The sequence below is a fragment of the Mustela erminea genome, chromosome 4 (genome assembly GCF_009829155.1).
Source record: "Mustela erminea isolate mMusErm1 chromosome 4, mMusErm1.Pri, whole genome shotgun sequence".
NCBI classification, from domain to species: Eukaryota; Metazoa; Chordata; class Mammalia; order Carnivora; family Mustelidae; genus Mustela; species Mustela erminea.
The window spans coordinates 47,280,420-47,300,647 of NC_045617.1; the positions used below are offsets into that span (position 1 = coordinate 47,280,420).

Consider the following 20,228-nt stretch of genomic DNA (forward strand, 5'->3'; position numbering starts at 1 on the left):
ATTCCTCAAGAAATTAAAAATAGAGCTTCCCTATCACCCTGCAATTGCACTCCTGGGTATTTACCCCAAAGATACAGATGTAGTGAAAAGAAGGGCCATCTGTACCCCAATGTTTATAGCAGCAATGGCCATGGTTGCCAAACTGTGGAAAGAATCAAGATGCCCTTCAACGGACGAGTGGATAAGGAAGATGTGTCCATATACACTATGGAGTATTATGCCTCCATCAAAAAGGATGAATACCCAACTTTTGCAGCAACATGGATGAGACTGGAAGAGATTATGTTGAGTGAAATAAGTCAAGCAGAGGAGTCAATTATCATATGGTTTCACTTATTTGTGGAGCATAACAAATAGAATGGAGGACAAGGGGAGTTAGGAGAAGGGAGTTGAGGGTAATTGGAAGGGTAGGTGAACAATGAGAGACTATGGACTCTGAAAAATAATCTGAGGGTTTTGAAGGGGCAGGGGATGGGAGGTTGGGGGAACCAGGTGGTGGATATTGGAGAGGGCACGGATTGCATGGAGCACTGGATGTGGTGCAAAAACAATGAATACTGTTACGCTGAAAATAAATTTAAAAATTAAAAAAAAATTAAAAAAATTTCCCTGACCAAATAGATCTCCTTTTCTTTTTGCAAGATAGACAAAAGGCAAGTTACTTTCTCTTTTTTTCGATCCCTGCACCCAGTAAAATGGGAGTGGAGCCCAGTATAATGGGAGTGGAGTGTTACATTGAGTTCTCTTTCCCATTGTGGATGGTCATGTGAGTAAATGGTGACTGTCTTATTTGGAATCTCTCTGCCTTCCCACCCCAACCTTGAGAAGAAGAACCAACTCCATACATGCTATTTATGCCCATACACAGCTGTGACTCAATCCCCTAAATGAATGTTAGAACTATTGAGGACTGGGTACATACTTCAAGTGCTTTCTTAGGACCTAATTTGATTTCTAGGGATATTCACAATGCCTAGGATTTACAGAGTACATTTAAAAAAATCAATTTGACAGTCAATTATTTTACATTGGCTACTGAATAAACAATGCTTCAAAATCTTGGATTAGTACAGGATACTATTTAAATGCATGCTTTCAATTAAACAAAGCATACGGAATTTTAAGAAGTCTGAAGCAATTGGGAATAATAGTTTGGGTGATAAAAATCACTTGCTTAATTTCCCTTATGACTTAAATTTGGCATTTATTTCATGCATTATTTTTCTATCAGAATATAATTCCACGTGGTACCAAACATCACAGTGGCTATATTTTAACAAAGACAGTAGTGGCTCTATGGCCATGACGTCAACTACCAGAACTTTCAAACGTTAATGAGAAGATGACTCTGAATTTAGTTTCACATATTGAATAAATGTGTTTCATGAAAGCATGAAGTGATACTTCAGCAGGAAGCCAAGTGCAAAGATGTTTAATCCCAATGTTTGATTGTACTACAGTGGCTTACTGGCATACCATGCCCTTCCCTGCTCACGACTGCAATCTCCCAATAAGAATCTGGTTAACACCTGTGTCTTTTTTTTTTTTTTTAAGATTTTATTGACTTATTTGACACAGAGAGAGAGATCACAAGTAGGCAGAGAGGCAGGCAGAGAGAGGAGGGGAAAGCAGGCTCCCTGCTGTGCAGGGAGCCCGATGTGGGGCTTGATTTCAGGACCTTGGGATCATGACCTGAGCCGAAGGCAGAGGCATAACCCACTGAGCCACCCAGGAGCCCCAACACCTGTGTCTTATCTTAATGGGTTGACCTCAAAGTTAATTTTCTAAAAAACACAAAGCTCTTTGAGCTTCTCTAAAACAAGTAGGAATTATCTCTCATTTTCTGTTTATAACATAGGTTATTCTAGGAAAGCACAACATGGAATTCTGTGTCCAAGATTTAAGTAAGAAGCAGGAGTGAGGGGCGCCTGGGTGGCTCAGTGGGTTAAAGCCTCTGCCTTCAGCTCAGGTCATGATCCCAGGGTCCTGGGATGGAGCCCCAAATCAGGGTCTCTGCTTGGTGGGGAACCTGCTTCCCCCTCCCTCTCTGCCTGCCTCTCTGCCTACTTGTGATCTCCGTCTGTCAAATAAATAAATAAAATCTTAAAAAAAAAAAAGGAGTGAACTGGCCTTTGTTAACCTACCTTCATTGAGGTAGTTTTCCTTTGGGCTGACTCCACTCAGAAGTATTATAACCAGCAGTCCAAACAAAGCCAGTTTATGACGCTTTGGCTTGATAATATAGCAATATTGTCTTGTCATAGAGGTGGTTACATTCTGTAGATGACTGCAATTGATCTTGTGAGTTCACAGATCTTTCATCACATAGTAATATGGTGACACAAAACAGTTATTTGCTTTCAACAGTATGTATTGACATCCACTAGGTTGTCAATGATGGATTGACTTTTTATACTCTTGATGGCAAGCCCCACATCCAGAAATGTGTGAGGGGCTGGGTGTTTCAGCAATACTTAATATGGATGAAAAACATGGTAGGACCCCAGGAAGGCTAAAGTTCTTAGCTGTGGTAGTGAGTACTGCAAGAGGTTTTCCTTGGGTTAATTAAGGCTAGAAGCACCGATGATATGGCTTAAGAAAAGGACATTCTCCCACTTGAAGTGATATATGACGTTGGACTTAAGCACTCCCTATGAAGAACCACTTTTCCCCCAGTGGATTTATGCACATTCCTTGAAATGTCAAGTGGAGGCTTTCAGCCACATTAACTATTTGAGCAATGTAATGTCACAATGCATGATGGCCACAAGATTTTTGCTCAAATGCCTTGACAGGAAACCCTGGAAACAAGAGACCCAGCAGTGCAGGTAGTCTGGACTCTTTAAGGAAGCATTCAGAGGATCTACTGCCTTGGGCATCCTACAGTCAAAGACTTTTCCCAGTCCTTACTGAACCATTGCTGGTTCAGGGTGGCTGGTATCCTGCCTATTTGCTCAGCATGAGAGAGGGCCACAGAAACCTGCTCTTTCTGAGCCACACTGAGGGGAGGGAGAAGGTTATTGAGACAAAATAAGGCTCGCCAACCCTTTCTTACACTTACAGACATTTATGAGCACTGCTACACATTGGGCAGGCTCCTAGGCGTCTTTACTGGCCCCCATGGCATAGCGTCCAATTCCTCAACTAACTCGTTCCAGATGAGATGAAGAACTATGGTAAGCAGTAGCAGCAGCATCATGCAAAACCAAGACATGTGGGAAAAGTTAAAAGATGTGGTGTTCCTGTGACTGAGTGTTACAATCACCAGTGATGTGAGCAAGTCTCCTCTTTACCAACAGCAAAGAACATTTGTGTTTGGGCTTCAAACTGGAACTTTTCCTGAGTTCTTCTTTTTTTTTTTTTTTTTTTCCCCTGAGTTCTTCTTAAAATGGGTTCTTTCTTTTCTTTTTTTTTTTTTTTTTTTAAAGAATTTATTTATTTATTTGACAGAAAGAGAGATCACAAGTAGGCAGAGAGAGAGGAGGAATCAGGCTCGCTGCCAAGCAAAGACCCTGATGCGGGACTCGATCCCAGGACTCTGAGATCATGACCTGAGCCGAAGGCAGAGGCTTAACCCACTGAGCCACCCAGGCTCCCTTAAAATGGGTTCTTAATTTCTTTTCTTTTCTTTTTTTTTTTTTTTTAAGATTTTATTTATCCATTTGAGAGAGAGTGAGAGAGAGCATGAGAGGGGAGAAGGTCAGAGGGAGAAGCAGACTGCCCGTGGAGCTGGGAGCCTGATGTGGGACCCCATCCAGGGACTCCTGGATCATGACCTGTGCCGAAGACAATCGCCCAACCAACTGAGTGACCCAGGCGCCCAGGCGCCTTCTTAATTTCTTGAAAAAGTTTTGGAATCTATGGTTGAAAGAAGGATAGTAACATTCATATGTTGATTTTGCCTTTAAATTGCATCAAGAAATATTGGAAGGCTTAAAAACGTGCTTCAGTATTCAAGCATGGAATAGGATAGACTCAGACGCTGGAAGGTTTCCCATTAGATACTAAATCACGTGTGTGTGCTGTGTGTCTTCTGTAGGGTTTCTAGGGCAGGGTCCATCAGTTTATTTGCACGAGAGCATAGGGAGCAGCAGGGTAAGCTTGTGGTTTCCTTGGATTCAGTAAAGCTGTGATTCTGTGGGAACATTTATGATACCATGTTTTTGGTCTCTCTTCTAAAGGGCGACTGAGGGAACCGAGGATCCCTTTGAGGCTCTTCCTTGAGTCATTCGCTGCCGCTGTGAGTTATCTGCAAGCACCAACCAACCCCTCCTACTCCTTCTGCCATCCTGGGAAGCTCATCTTTATCACTTCCATGCATTCCTTCTTCTGTTCTGAAATTCTTGAGAGAGAGAGAAAGAGAGAGAAGGGGAGGGAAGTAGGGTTGTGCATGAATATGTGCGTGTGTGGGTGGGGGAGGGAGTGCACGCATGCGCGAGAGGAAGGTAGAAGAACAGCTGATTTATAAGTTTCAAATTCTCTTCCATTTTATGGGGGTGAGGGTTGCATGCTATTTCCAAGACAGACATCCTAGAGAAACAGATTTCATTAGAGAGGCTGAAATGACAGGAATGGTTTAAATTTAGCATTGGGGCGGCAATGCCGAGTCTAGGTAATGCACATTTAAAATGATTCCAGTGTTTTATCTGATGCCAGCTGTGCAGCCTTCTGGATAAATCATTTCACATCATATACTTCGCAGCCCTTAGTGCAGATGTATCGCTTAGCCACGAAGATGCTTAAATGAAGCTAGCAGCCACTACAGGGCTCACTGCCTCAAAAGGAGCTCCCCGCCACCCATCACATTCTCGGCACCAGCACCTCGTCCCACCAGTTTCGGTGACGGGGCTCAGTATGAGGCAGACCAATAAATTCTGCCCACGGAGACTGAGTTTCCCTGGGCACAGTAGCCATTCACTCCGATTTATTTTCCTTGGGACCCGGTGAATCATCTTTTGTACCGTCTCTTACGTTGTGTGACTCATTTTAAGCTATTTTCTGCTCCGCCTGGGCCGAGAGGCTCATTTCTGGAGAGGGCCCTAACTCATCTGCTAAATGTCATGAATCATAGCACTGCCCTTCATGGAAATGTCCACGCTTGCTTTACCCGAGAATAAACAAAAAGAGCCATCAAGCGAAGAAGTTGCCTTCATGTGAGTGAAGCCCAGGCCTCTCCCAGGCTTATTTTAAGACCATAATTTGCATATTGCTTTTCAGCAATGATAATGTTGGCCTTTGTAATTTTGTTGCCTTTGCTTTTATCAGGAGGCATGTATGTATCAAATGCACTGCTGCAACCAACATCTGCCATGTTTTCAGAACAAAAGTGGCTGGGGGTCGTTCCCACTTCCTAGTGGCCTCCTTCCCTGTCCCCTCTTCCGTGTTCCTTTTCTTCTTGTACATTTTGGAGGAAAAAAAAATTAAATTTCTCCTTCCATGCCCTTTTTAGTTGATGACAAAACAGTTTTTCCAGAGGAAGCATTACTAGTTTAATCAGAAAAATAAGTATCTTTTCAGTATATGTATAATTGATGAAATTTATGTTCTATGCAGATTCGAGAACCTTCCAGCATATCTCTTAATATTACAGAAGCTAAAAAAAAAAAAAAAATCAGTTTCCATCAAAGCACCAGGGAGAAGGTGCAGAATGTCTGGTGTCTGGTTCAGGTGCTTGGGGCAGGCTTGGCTGCCTTCACTCCGCTGAAATTCCTGATAACCGGTTGTGGCCCCTGGGCAAATGTTGAATTTTCTCCGCAGAACAAAGGAAATCTTTTCCCTATTGTTTTATTTAATTGCTTTCATTTTTTAGGGCAAATTTTTGGTTTATACAAGGGTAAGACTCAGCTTTTCCAGGATTAGGAAACAGATTGTAAAATATTTTGCTGGGTCGGTACACAAAATACTTCACTCTGAGCTCAGGGTCTTGCCTGAGGCTCAAATGCCTCGAAAGTTTAGGTTCTGAAGAAAATGTTCCAGGAAATGGTTGCATCCATGCCATACAGTTACCTAGTGAGCAAAGAGTTCCTGTGTAATCTATGCAAGGTCATGATGAATGGAGAGTGCCACTCCTGGCACGGGGTCCCCACCGACCCAGCACCCCGCCTCCGGCTTAGAGGCGTGCAGCCGCTCCCACAGCTGCAGCCCAGAGAGCACAAGGCACGGCATGCTTTTGCTATGTGTTTTAAATTAGCTTAGTCAAGCTATAAATATTTTTGGTAATTTCTAAAAAAAATGAAATGTTTCTGTCTAAGGCAGAAGACTGGGTTGTGCAATTCAAATTAACTTCTTATGGAGGTGGGGTCTGGAAAACAGAAGGGAAGTGTGCTTCTTACCATGGCTGTTCCACTGGGGTTGTAGATAATTGGTCAAATTTGCTCTGAGGATTTCTTAGTTACCTTGGGCATGAAATTCAAATTCCTGCCTGTGGCCTCTGCTAACATCCATTACATGCCAACACCGGCCTCCTGTATGTGTCCCCTTCTCTTGAGGCATAACCTCCTCATGAACTGCCTCTAAATGGACTGGTTTTTCCCTGACTTTCCCTAATTAGAATAATTTCTATCTTCCTATCTGTGGGGGAATCTCTGTTTCCCCTGTCAATACCAATGGAAACCCTCTTATCCGAAGAACTTGTAAGCAACACTGGTTATATAAGGCAGACTCTGTGTTCACTGGACATTCTGATGGTCCTTGGAACAGGAAAATGATCCAAATAGCGTACTGTATTAAAATGATGATAATGTTTGAGAGGGTGGAAATGAAATGACATATACACAGATTTTTCTTCTCCTCCTCTATTTCTTCCTCTTTCCCTCTCCTCCTTCTATGGTTTCATAGCTTGAAAGAAACAAGGAAATGCTAGGTAAAGCTGGAGTTCTTAAGATGGATAAACTTGGGCTGGAAACTCTGGGTTGAATAGGTTGATGCTAAGATTTTTTCAGACTTTGGAACTGTCTGGATATCTTAACTGGAGCTCTAGTCCACCAGACTGCTGCGGGAGTGCTCCAGAAAATAATGCTGGCACTAGGGTGTGTGGGAGGGATACAAAAAGGAAAGACTTAAAAGAAACATAAAGTGCACCATACTCCAGATCATCAAATCTTTATCGTCGCTTGGGTTGTGCCTTGTGCGGTGAGGGTTACCATCCAGCAATAGTTTCACACAATATTCTTTCAGTCCTGATGATTGGAGGAGACACAGAGTAGCTGGAATTGGATCATAGAGATGGCACTGGGTATGAAAGTCAGATATAATAAGATGGTGAAATGGAGACAGCTTGAGCTGATGGCTGGTGGGGAAGGGGAAGGCCTGGTCTAGGATGACATTCAGGCTTTGCCTCTGAAAGACATGGTGGATGGGGGCATCGTTCCAGTGAATGAGGAATGTTGGTCTAAGTCAGCAACAAAACTTCTGAGGTTTGCAATTCACTTGGACCACTGAAGATATTGCAGAGTTAACATGGCCAAATTACAACTCTTAATTTCCAATCCTCATCCCCAACCCTATCTCTTAACCATCTTTCTGTTGAAGTCATTGGCATCCATCATCCACTCAGTTACTCAGAAGAAAAACCTCAGGGAAATTTTTGTTTTTTTGATATTACACCAACAGTTAATCTACTTCCAAAATTTATCCCAAAGGACTTCCTTTCTTTGTACTACTTGACTACACAACATAGAAGGTTAACTCCATGAGTGTTTGAATGGCATAATCACAATTCCTTTCTCCTTTTGAAATGAAAATGGAAACTAACATCAAAGTGTGGGATTACAAGGCCTTGGGGCTCCCAGAGCATCACGATGTCTGGTACCCTCTTCTTTTCCAATTCCACACCCTTGTTCAGTCACTAGTGGCCTGTTATGTATGTGAGATCTCTCCTTGACAGGGAGAAAGAAGACACAATGATATTGTGTAATTTTGTGCTAGGTGCCATTTTTTCCTGTCTATTATGATAGGGTGTAAGGTTTTATGTCTGTATTTTATGAGTTTCTAGAGGAGTCTCTCCTGCCCGCTTTTTCTCTCTCTACTCCTGTCTCCACTGGACCCAAATTCTTCCCTTTGAGCCCTCTTGAGCCATCAATAAGGAGACCCTCCAAGCACAAATCCTGTGGTACTTCTATTTCCCATGGGAGGATATGCATCTGGGGATAGTTCTGCCAGAAAGACAAGATTGACTAACTCTCCCATCTTAGGGGAATTCAGCATAGAGACAAACACAAAGAGCCAGAGCCATATTTTTATCTTATTCCCTCCTTGAGCACAGTAAAATTTTGTTAAGATTTTTTTTATTTCCAAGTATCTATAATTTTAAAAACTCTTTTGAAAAGAACTCAACATATTTTGTCTATTTAATTATAATTCCAATTATATTATGAACATGAGGACTGTTTTTGAAGATGACTCTACCTCAGGTAAAGGAAGCCAAAATGATTTCTAGTTAGTTGTGCTATTAGCTTTTCACCAAGTAGGTTAGCAACCAAGAATTTTTAAATAATATGACTGCAAACTACTCCATTTCTGAGCAATCCAAGAGCTTTCAAATGACTGTGAAAAAATACATATTTTTAAAAAGGCATATTTTGTGAAGTAATGAAAAAATAATGTAGCTTTACAGAATTAACCTAGCTTCTGTGTAAATGCCCAGGATTCAACTTCTGCTTGCTTATTCACTCCATTAATACATTCACACTTCCATTCTTTCTGAGTTCAAGATAATGTGAAGACACTCATTCTGTATTTAAGGCTAAACTTAGTAACTATAATCTTTGATGTGTACTTTTTGAGAAAAATTATATTAAAAATCTATTCATCTCTTTATAGGCAGTGTTGTCTTTGAGTTGCTATTCATGTGTATACACAAAAAGGATTCTAATTTTAGTTATAAAACTTGTTCAGCATGAAATTCTTTGTAGGACACAAAGAAACAAAGGAACATATGTATGATAGAAGCACAAAGTTGCCTAAACCCAGTCATTCAAATCCTTTACTATAGCTAGTAACAAAAACTGGTGAAGTTAAGATCCAGAGCTATATCCAAAGGCCATCTGGACCAATCTTACCCTTGCATCTCAAACAAAATGCAACAAATTAGCATTAATCATATTTCTTTCCAAACCTCCCCAGTTGGTATATTGTTATAAAAAAATGATAAAGAATCAGCAGTCCCTTCAGGATAGTTAAAAAATGTAGAATATGAATATTTTGTATAAGAAAGTTTTAGGGCTCTATAAAGGACTAAAGATAAGGTCCCAAATATCTTGTAACTTAGTGTAATTGGTTTAAGTTCAACACAGATGGAAAGGAAATGGATTATTTAGCCTATAGAAATCTTTTGCATTGTTATTGATTTAGGAAACTTAGATTTAAGGCACCCTGTACGTGGCATTTACCCTATCCAAAGGAATCAGGTCAGAAGAAGGTCTGTGAAAAATCTAGGCAAATGGCACATGTAGGGTTTCATGTTTCCTATTTTTCTGAGACCCCTGAGAATGCTACTATAAACAATCCTGTTCCTCATTTCAGATGACATGATTTGTGGATGTAAAGTCTGGAACCACTGCAGCCATTCTGTCAATATGAGGGAGATATTGGCTTGAGGATAAAGCTAACATGGAGGGCAGGACAGAGAAATGGAAAGAGACTGGTTCCCTGGTGATATCATTAAGCCCTGAAGAATACTTGCCTCTGGACTTTTCCTTCATGTGAGCCACCCCCACGCCCCACACTTTTATTACTTTTAGGACAAGTTTGATTTTTGGTTATTTGAGGTATGTATCCTAACTGATGACCCCTGAGTCATTAGCACATAACTAGTATGCAAGACCAGGGAGAGCATGTAGAGAAGAAAGACTGAATCCTGGGACATAATAACCTTGGAGGTTGGGTCAAGAAGAGGAACATAAAAGAGAGAGAAGAAACTGGCAGGAAGTAGAAAGAGAATGAGGAATGTGTGGGGGTCACTGAGAAAAGAAAAAGAAAGAAAGAAAAGTGCTTGATGGATGAGGAAGTGGTCACTTCTTTGAGAGTTCCTGGGAATCTGGGTAACACAAGGGCAGATATGGGACTCTTGGAAATGGCCTCACACAGCTTGTCGGCAGCCCCAGGAAGATGAGTCAGTGGAGGGTAGAGCGACACCCTCAGAGGGAAAAGGGCTGAAGGCATGAAGACAGTGAATGGATTTATGTTTCCCGAGGTTTTGCCGTGAAGAGTTGCACAGCAGGGTATCAGAACAGAGGGTTCTCTGGTATTAGGACAGTTTGTCTTAGCTGCTATTGTCATTTGTTTTTTTGAGAATATTAAACACCAGCTTGTCCATGTGCTGATGGACGCACCCAGAAGAGAAGAATAAAAGAGGTTGTGGGAAATAAGAGACTGGCAGAAGTGTTTCCTTGTAAAGGGGAAGGGGCTGGGGGCCAGGGGGAAGGGGAGATGCTTCATAGGGGTGGCAACACCTGTCTCCTTGTCAAAGTTGGGGGTGCACAAGACATGAGTATGGGGAAAAGTGGATGTGTGGATTTGTGGTCAGAAGATGGAGAAGCCCCTGTTGGATTTTCCGAGTCAAGTATGAGTGAGCATCAGCTGTCAGGACATAGGGAAACAGAGTTCTTTGTTAGGATCTTGGAAAGTGAGCTTTTATATTCCTAAAGTTGCGAAACTCTTTCTAGTTAATTTCTTATCTATCAGCTTAAAAGGATGCTTTATAATTGTCTTGAAAGCTTGCTGTGCATAGTGGGATCAGAGGGGATGATGAAGGGAGGCGTTTCTTTTACTATCATTTTAAGGTTTAGGCAACTAGATTCAAATTCTCTTAAAGCTGATTTTTATAAAAAGGAAATTTAAAATATTTACAAGGCAGTGACATATATATTATTTCCTTTCCAACATGGAAGACTTATTTGCTACAGTAAAGTTAGCTCACATCTGTGGTCTTTGTTGACATAACCCTAGCCTTTTCTTTAAATTTCCTCTAGTTCTCTGGTATTGTGAAAAATTGGGAATATAATTTGTAACACTTGTCCAAAGCTATAATTAAAATGTATACCCTTAAGAGCCTAGATGAAGAAGAAAATATCATATTCCATTTCTCTAGGCAGTTTTATAATAAGATCAAGTTGAGAAACTGTCTCATGTTTCAGGATGATTAGCTATGACTTCTAGTTATAAGTTAGTGAGAGGTTCTTATTACATCTTAATTATAAGTTTAATCTAACAAAACAATTTAAGCTAATTAGACTATTAAAAAGACCATGTGGAGGAGGATTATTTATTATTGTCAGTTATTGTTTTGTGAACACTTTGCTAGTCTTGTCCTATTTCAGGCAGTGTAAAAGAACTTGTTTTGCATAAAATCTCTTAGGGACTTGAAATCTAGCATCTTCTGTGTGGAGTTTCCCTACTATGTATTTCCCAAGAGCCAGCATGCCCATCACATCCACCTGCGGATTTCTACTTCTGATGACACGTGGCTGAGAACAAGCACGAGTTTCATTCAAGCAGAGTCAAATACAGATCAGTCTCACTGCCTAAGATTCAAAGACCTTTGGGGGCAAAGTAAAAAATGCAAGCCTTAGTAGCTAAGTTGTTCAAAACACATGGCCCAGGAGAAAACAAACTCACACAGTTCACAAAACACAGTCACTGGGCCAGTTCTAGGTTTGGTGAAAGGGCATCAGTTAAAACCACCATACAGGTATTTTGTTAGATTTCAATCATGGTCTCTCTAGTTATCAATGTATAATGATTTGAATTTGAAACTATAGAAATGAGTTAAATATTGTGTGTGTGTGTGTGTGTGTGTGTGTGTGTGTGTGTGTGGTGTATTAGAAGTTCTTTAAATGAAGGTACTTTAGTGACTGGTAGTGGGTGTAACAGGTGAGGTCCAATAGCTGTGATCACATTTTTAAAGATGATTCTGGGTGCTTCTCTTATTGCACTGAATGGATCACTGAATGTCTTGAGTATAAAGGTGTTTCTGAAAGAAGCTGAGTTCACAGAGTCATCCTTCTTCCTTATATGTCAGCTACAGATTGTTGGTATGCAACTGTTATTGGGGTGATCAGTAAAAAATTCAATGTGCTGTTTGTCTGTAGCCAGAATGAAGTTTTGGATCAGTAGTTAGCCAGTCTGTAAGTGGTATCCCTATTGATTAAAGAATTTTTTTTTAACATATAATACTTAATACCTTTCTCCAAACATACTTTTTAAAAGAGCTGCCCTGGTGCCTTTTTTTCTGTTACCTGAAAGAGAGATTTATTCAAGACGCTGGTAGCCCTTGTGAACTTTTGCAAACTATTCTTTACTAGCTTCATCTTTGGTCATTCATTCATGAAACAATGAAAAAATATGTCAGGAAATAAATCAAGGAAATTGTTCCTATGCTGTTAGTGTGGGAGACACCAAGGTGTCCAACTTCTATCTTTCGGCTGTGCAAGAAATATCACTGTCATTAACTCATATAACTCCATTTAAATTCTGACCACATGTCTGAGCCTTAACATGTACCTAGTTTTGAGATGTACCTAGTTTTGAGAGTATGATTACTACTGGTCACTTCTCAGGCATCCATTGCCCAGTTCCACACGGTGGCTTCAGGACTGGGGAGCTGAGGTTTTCATACTTGTTTCATGGCCAAGCCTGGGTAGAACAAAGGTGTGAACCTTTGCAGGATTTCCTCTGATCTGTGTTCTTGGTCACCTCATCCAGCCATTCCCTTCATGGCCTTAACGGTGCTGCTGAGAAGAAAGGTTCAGTTATTTGCTCTGGGACGACAGGAGGCAGAATTCTATGATGGCCTCTAGGATTCCTGGTCCCAGAAGTACACATACCTCTTCTTAATTACTCAGAAAACCATAATCTAGGTATTGGCGTGAAAGGCTTTCGCAGATGTAGCTCAAGTCCCAAATCAGTTGACCTTAAATTAGGGAGAATATTCAGGCGGGCCTGATGTAATGACATAGGTCCTTAAGAGCAGAGTGTTTTTTCCTGCTGGTTGCAGAAGAGGAAATCTAGGATTCAAAGCATGAGAAGGATTCACACACCATCTCAGGCATGAGAGTAAAATGGAGAGCAGCCCTGACTGCCAGCCAGTGGCAAACGTGGGCCTCCACCCAAAGACCGCAAGAAACGGAGTTCTGCCAACCTGAATGAGGCTGGAAGTAATTTCTCCCAGAGTCTCCAGAAAAGACTCCACCCCACTGTCACCTCAGCTTCAGTCTGTGATATTCTGAAGGCAACCTGCACTGGACCTACACATCTGTGAGCAGTAGGAGATGGTCCCTGCTGCCCCCATGGCACCGTGAGCTAATGAATGGTGTTTCATGCTGCTAGGTTGGTAGTAATTTATGATGCAATAGGAAATGAATACAGGCCCCCAAGGCCTTGCTCATGCTCCTCTTCTCCCCCCGGGGAGTCTGTTTCCAGTTTGGAAGAAAGTTAGAAGTCCAGAGGAAAGCTTGCACAGCCCTTCTTTCTTTAAGACACTGTCTTTATAACCCCTTTCTTTCATTTCTTTCAAACCCCGCATATGTTTTCTTAAAGTTCAGATGTTGAGAAAGTGAAATCCGGAGACTTGCAGCCCTCCCCTCTCTGTCCTTCCGACACTCAGAGCCACGACCGGTTACCCAACAAGATCAACAAGATCAGAACCTACAAGATCAGCAAGATCAGAACCTACTGCCTGGCTCTAAGTGGGGAAAGGGAAGAGAATAATCCAGGGAGGGGGAAACACGCTGCCCACTGGGATCTTAGCATATTGTTCCGTCCCAGCAGCTTCCTCCCGCAGTCACATGAATTTAGACAGGGTGGAGCAGAAGCTCCAGCAGGACCATCAGACACAGCATCCCACCAAGTCCCTGAGTCCCTATAAGTGACTGTGTGGTTTGGCCCCTGCCTCTTTTCTCTAAGTGGGGAAACAGGGCACAGATCAGCCTGCGGGAAACAGAAAGAAAATTGTTCCTCAGCCCTGGCCCGTGGGCATGGCACCCCCAGGGAGCACCGCCCCAAGGGCGCCCACCTGTCCAGTCAAGGGTGTCTAGATGGTGGACCTCTGGGAGCTCTCTGGCAAAGGGAGAAACCATCTGGTGATGCCTCCTGGTATCAAGGGCTGGACAATGGGGACCAAGTCCTCATCTGTCATTGCATAAACACATATCTCCCTCCGGTCCAAAGAGGGGCAAATGGCATGTCCTGGGACATGGGCTGTGAGGTACAGAGCTTCTAAGAATCACAGGGAGCAGCCTCCTTCTTTCTTTTCCCACTGCAGCCTCTAAGGAGGAGGGGCAAAGAGAATTGGCAATTTCCATGTATTTCGTGGATGCTTTCTGCCAGGCCATGTACCCCATTTTCCAGGCATTGTACAGTTTAGCCCTTATGATGACTATGCAAGGTTGGAAAAAACATTTTAAAGATGCGAAAGTCAAGCCACAAAGAGATTAAAATCCACCACCTAGCTTGGGGGATGGAGTTGTCCAGGCTCAGGCTAGCAGACCTTGGCTCTTTTACTTTCTAACCAAATGGCCTGTGACATGGAGGGGATTCTCTAAAACAAGATCATATGTGGGATGAAGACGAGAAGGAAAACCACATGGCTTGGGGACCGTATGAACAGGCATCTGGGTGAATCTGTTTAAATTAGTTGGCAAAGAATGCAAAGTTGAAGGAGACTGTGATTATTCTGATCTTGGTGGCTGCACCTAGACATACTCCCCGGGTACCTCCAAATGTGATTATATTTGTGCTGAGTATGGCTGCCTGAGAGGCTTCAAGTCTAGCTCACCGCGGTTTTAGGTCTCTACCAGGTCGATGTGGAAAATGACTTCCTCTCGTTGGTCCAACAGCATTTGATTCCAATGGCTTCTATAGTATTTGCCTCATTGTATTAAAGTGTGTTGTCACCAAACAATCCACCTGGCCACCATTAGTATTTATTTTTGTTTCCTCAAGACCAAAGCAAGTCTAGCACATAGTGGGTCTTCAGTATTTGAGAGAAAAAAAAGAAAAAGAAAACAACAGAAGTCTTTGCATAGTTCTGGCCACAGAGACATAATGATTTGTTTCCAGGATATGCTCGTACAAATTGGCCAAGATCTAGTCAGCTCCAAAATAAGGAGCATCTCTGCCCTGCCCCTCTGGTGCTTGAACAGAAGGATAATTGCTGACATTGTTTAGGGATAGGAAGTCTCGGTCAAGGTGGAGAAGGTCAAGGCTATGGTTATCAGAGCCGGTTCTGAGGCAATATCTGCTGAACTGCAGATAAGTAAGGTTCATTTCAAGGGGCCTCCACCAGTAAAGACAACAGAAAAGTTCAATTGCTGCCATTTTTCCTCGGTTCCCACAGGAGTCCCTGCTGAAGCCATTACCCAAGAAAGTGACTGTCCTTAAACCTCTGTTCCACTAGCTGGCACTGCTTCCCTTCCCCATCTGGTTCTTTCCACCACTCCCTGCCAGAGCCTTCCTCCTGCTTCCACCAGACCCAGTGGGGGCTGTTCCGGTAGAATTCCACTGGAAGTTCTCCCTGGGGGCTTAGCCCTGTAATTCTCGCATCTTCTGGAAGCTTCTCCTCAGCCAAGCCCCAGCCTGTAGATATGCAGGACCTGAGTCCATCCCCCCTTCCCAGCCCTACTCCCACCCCCAGCTTTATAGAGCCTGCTTTGCTGCACGCTGGGAGGAGCCCCCTTGTGGCTCAGCAGGATGGGAACTGAAGAGAGGGAGAGGGCTGTGGTTCTGGTAACGCTGTTTGAAACTTGTGCTGTGTTTTCTCGGAAGCAGTGATGATTAGGTTCTAGAATGTTGTTGGTGTCACAATGTCTTGGCTCTGTGATGTGGGTCGCCAGCTATGGTGGGCTGGTCTACTGTAACTCTACAGAGAAACATATTCTGAGTTCCCAAGGATGTCTTAGAGATGAACTTGGATTCTAGAATCGGTTAGGAGCTGCCTGTTCTCAAATTTATCCCAAGGAGCTTACAATTTTTCTGTGGCATGATTTTGAGGTAGCTCTGGTTTCATGATCAGTATAAATCACAGTCAAATCTCAGGCTCTTGGAAGTGAGGATGCTGAGGAGAGAGAAAGTTTTCCTGAAAACATCTTTCCCAGAAAGCGATGCAGGAGATGGACTCCTCATTTTCAACAAAACTCAGAACATTCTGCCCTTGGGTTTGTTTCCTGTTTTGAATATTCCAGGGGAAGGAAGGAACAGAGTGAGTCAAGGGGTGCCCACCTGCGATGGCTGGGTACCCAGATCCCAGGTTCCAGGGAAGCTACTTCCTCCTCAGACAGCTGCCCTTTCTCTTTATGTTCTTCTCAGGATATTATTAGAATACATGTCTACTATGGTTTTAGGACAAAGATGCTGGAAATATCTGCTGATTGAAATTTTGGTCTTTAATTCTTCCTGCTTGGATTTAAGTTATACATGCTTTGCTTTGCTTTTCTTTCTTTCTTTCTTTCTTTCTTTCTTTCTTTCTTTCTTTCTTTCTTTCTTTCTTTCTTTCTTTCTTTTTTAAAAAGATTTTGACAGAGAGAGCGAGAGTGTACAAGTTAGCAGAGTGGCAGGCAGAGGGAGAAGCAGACTCCCCACTGAGAAAGGAGCCCTATGCACGCCTCGATCCTAGGACCCTGGGATCACGACCCAAGCTGAAGGCCACCGCTTAACCAACTGAGCCACCCAGGCGCCCCTATACATTCTTTTCTAAATGAAAGAGACAAGATCATCAGTTTTCCTTATACTGACTCCATCAACCCTAGCAAACCTGGCTGAAGAGGTCAGGCAAGTTCTTTCTCATTTTTTCTCACAAGTTGCTCCCCACTCTTGTCCACATCATCATCTCCTTGAAATGTTATTAAATGAGTGGCAAATATAATCAGGGTCTTTCTTCTCTGGTTTGTCCGTTTCCTCCAGTTTGCTGGCATCGCAAGCAGCCTGAGCAATTGCACACTGTTTGCAGCATCCTGAAGGCAGCAGGCCGCATGCTTAGCGCTCTGAACTTCAGAAGGATAGGGTTTCTGAAATGCAAAGGAGCCGGAGCAGGACTGAACTGACGTTTCATTATCAAGGCAGCCCTGTTTCTCTTGTATCTTTGAAATGAAAGGTGAGCTTTTCATCATCCAAGGAAATTCACAGGCAGAGAACATCCTTCCTCCTCATTTCACATGGTTCCTACCTGTCTTGGAGTAATGAACCTACGACATAGGGGAAATAAAACCCAAACGCAAACCCAAAAGTCAAGAAGCACTAAGAGGCTGTCTGGACTTTCTGAAAGCTCTGCCCCTTGCATACCCACCTACTGGCGGGGCTGGGGTGGGAAAACTGGCCAGTGACATTCAGAAGTTGAAGCTTGAGGTTGGTACTAAGCGGCAGGCTCGTCTCTGCCATGTTTGTTTCCCTTGAGACCTTTCACAGCCTCTCGCATTGCAAAAGCAGCTCTGAGTAAGAACCAGTAATTAGTGCAATGGGTAGTTAATTATGTTAAGCTCTTACTAACTTGTAATAGTCATTAATCATGTAAACTTACGAAAAATCCTAGGAAATTCGTGAGCAACCATTTTCTAGGTTGATATATAAAACCACAGAGACTATCAAATCTCAACAAATCCTTGAAGTGAATTTAGAAGTGAATGAAAAGCAAAACAAATTTGGTGTCTGACTGGGACTCCTGTGAAATCATAATGCAAGTTCTTTGATGCTATTTGGTAAATCATGGGAAGAAACAATTTTGGGTTTTTATTGCTAACAAACAGAGTAACTTTATGTGCTTTTAAAGCAAATTTTCATGATTCTGAAAGCTTTGCCAAGGTTCAGGGGATCATGGTCTGTGATACTGAAGTTACAAGAGCATTGTTGGCGGGTGCGAATTTTGGTTTGTTGCTGTCTGCTTACAGAGTTAGCACAGTGATGAGTTCAGAAGAGGTAGGGTAAATGCAAGCCCAAACACAAGATTTGTGGATCATACATTAGGAAATCTGAATTCACACTTTTTCTAACTTATACGCTGTTGACAAAGAAAACCCCTACCATTCTCTTTTTCACTTTCCAGTGATGGCCCCTATTCTTTTGTGCCCCATTCCAGGACGTTCAACTACAGGAAGGCTCTACAATGGACACTATATATATTTTTTCTTTTCTTGTTGAGAGAAAAGTTCCTTAACATTTTCAATTCCTGGATTTTAATCAAGTATTAGCTCTCCAGTTAGTCCATGGGTGATGATCCTGGGTCCTCATACCTAGCTCATTCTTCTGCCCACTATCTAGGAGAGAAACATAGATTCTGTTTCCTGAATGGCTATATTTTCTTTGGATACCAAGTAAGTAAATATTAGCCTCACTTGATCCAGAGATTTTTTTTTTAATTATCAGATTTTTTTTTTTAGTTCTGATTATAGAAACTATGTTAAAAATATGGAAATTTCAGAGAAGTTTAATGAAAATTTTTGAAATGAGCAGAAATTCCATCATTTGGAGAGAACTACTGCTAACATTATTTACATTAGTTATTTTACTTTTAACTGTACATTAGTTATTTTTCTTTTAACTATTTATTATCACAATAATACATGGAGGGTTGCTAGATAAAATAGAAGGCATCCAGTTAAATAATGATGTGCTTTTTAATAAGTATGGTTTCACCTATTTGTGGAGCATAACAAATAGCATGGAGGACATGGGGAGTTAGAGAGGAGAAGGGAGTTGGGGGAAATTGGAAGGGGAGGTGAATCATGAGAGACTATGGACTCTGAAAAACAATCTGAGGGGTTTGAAGTGGCGGGGGGGTGGGAGGTTGGGGTACCAGATGGTGGGTATTATAGAGGGCACGGGTTGCATGGAACCCGTGGTGAAAAAATAATGAATACTGTTATGCTGAAAATAAATAAATTTAATTAAAAAAAAGTATATCCTATGCAATCTTTGGAATATATTTACACTGAAAAAGAAAATCACTCATTGTTTATCTGAAATTCAAATTTAACTAGAAAGCCTTTATTTTTATTTGTGAAATCTGGCAACCCTACATGCATGCTCACTGCATAAATGCAAAAAGAATGAAACATAAATCACTAGGATTTGCACATTCTCACCACCCTTGATTCTTTCCCTAATCTCTTAATATCATTGGAAGTAATTTGGGTGTTTCTCATTTAACCCATCTAATTGTAAATGAAAATGGTTGAAGAATGATTTTTTTTTCAATAAATAATGTCATCATCTTTAACCTCCTTTGGTTTTTCCCTTCTTTTTCTGGAGTGCTCATTTTAAGGAAAATGAATATGGATGAAGCCCAAAGTAAAGAAAGCCAGAAATACCACCAGAAGTACAGATTTTCAGGATAAGAATCTGCTAAAAGATTGAAAGGTGACCTAGTGATACATAACATCACTCTCATCTTTGACAGCCAGGAGAATGGCAGGAGAAGCGCTGCTTGAGGGGGGGCACATGCATGTTGGTGTGGGTGTGCACCTCTGTCCTTCCATCTGCCTGAAATGTGATTGAGAGCAGAAAAGGAAAAGCACACTGAAGCTCAAACTGTTAAGCAAATTTCCCTCACTTCCTGTATTGTGGTGGACCTAAGTAGATTATCTATCCACTCTGCTAAGGGAAAATGGGAGAATGGGCATTGACTTTCCAAGGGATTTTTTTTTCTTTAAGATTTCATTTATTTAATTGACAGACAGAGATCACAAGTAGGCAGAGAGGCAGGCAGAGATAGGGGGAAGCAGGCTTCCTGCTGAGCAGAGAGCCCGATGCAGGGCTCGATCCCAGGACCCTGAGATCATGACCTAGTCGGAAGGCAGAGGCTTAACCCACTGAGCCACCCAGGCACCCCCTTTCCAAGGGATTTTTATGCTGTTTCGGATACCAGGATACTCTTGAGTGGTGGACTTGTTGACTGTGGGCGTGGGAGTGGGCGCATGGGTACATGTGTGGGACCGCACATGAAAGGGGACAGGGAACCACTTACATGGCAAAGATGGCTCCTTAGATGACAAGATCTAATGTGGAGGGAGCACTTCTTCTGGGCTTACTCTATGGTGCCTAACTATGTCAGGATATCAACACTAATCTATTCACTATTATAATGAAGAGTTCAGTTGTTTTTGAGGGAGTAGTGGTCAAATAGTTTTCTATGATTTGTAAAGTAAAGAAATTTCTAGATAAGTGTTCAAAGCTTCTTTTCTCTTCCTCTGCCACTCCCCCAGGGGTGGGTCCAGGGCAAGTTCATGATGATGGGAGGAAGT

General features: G+C 42.1%; 1 long non-coding RNA gene across 3 annotated transcripts; it reads left to right on the plus strand.

Moving 5' to 3' along the window:
• Nucleotides 1–15,760: 15,760 nt before the first annotated feature.
• On the plus strand, nucleotides 15,761–19,669 carry LOC116588292. Of its 3 annotated transcripts, none has more exons than XR_004284874.1 (3): nucleotides 15,761–15,987; nucleotides 16,897–17,086; nucleotides 19,237–19,669. It is a non-coding gene; the product is annotated as an uncharacterized LOC116588292 (long non-coding RNA). The 3 variants fall into 3 exon arrangements; XR_004284876.1 differs by having other exon boundaries at nucleotides 15,761–15,920; XR_004284875.1 differs by lacking the exon at nucleotides 15,761–15,987 and adding an exon at nucleotides 16,644–16,759.
• The last annotated feature ends 559 nt before the right edge of the window (nucleotides 19,670–20,228 follow it).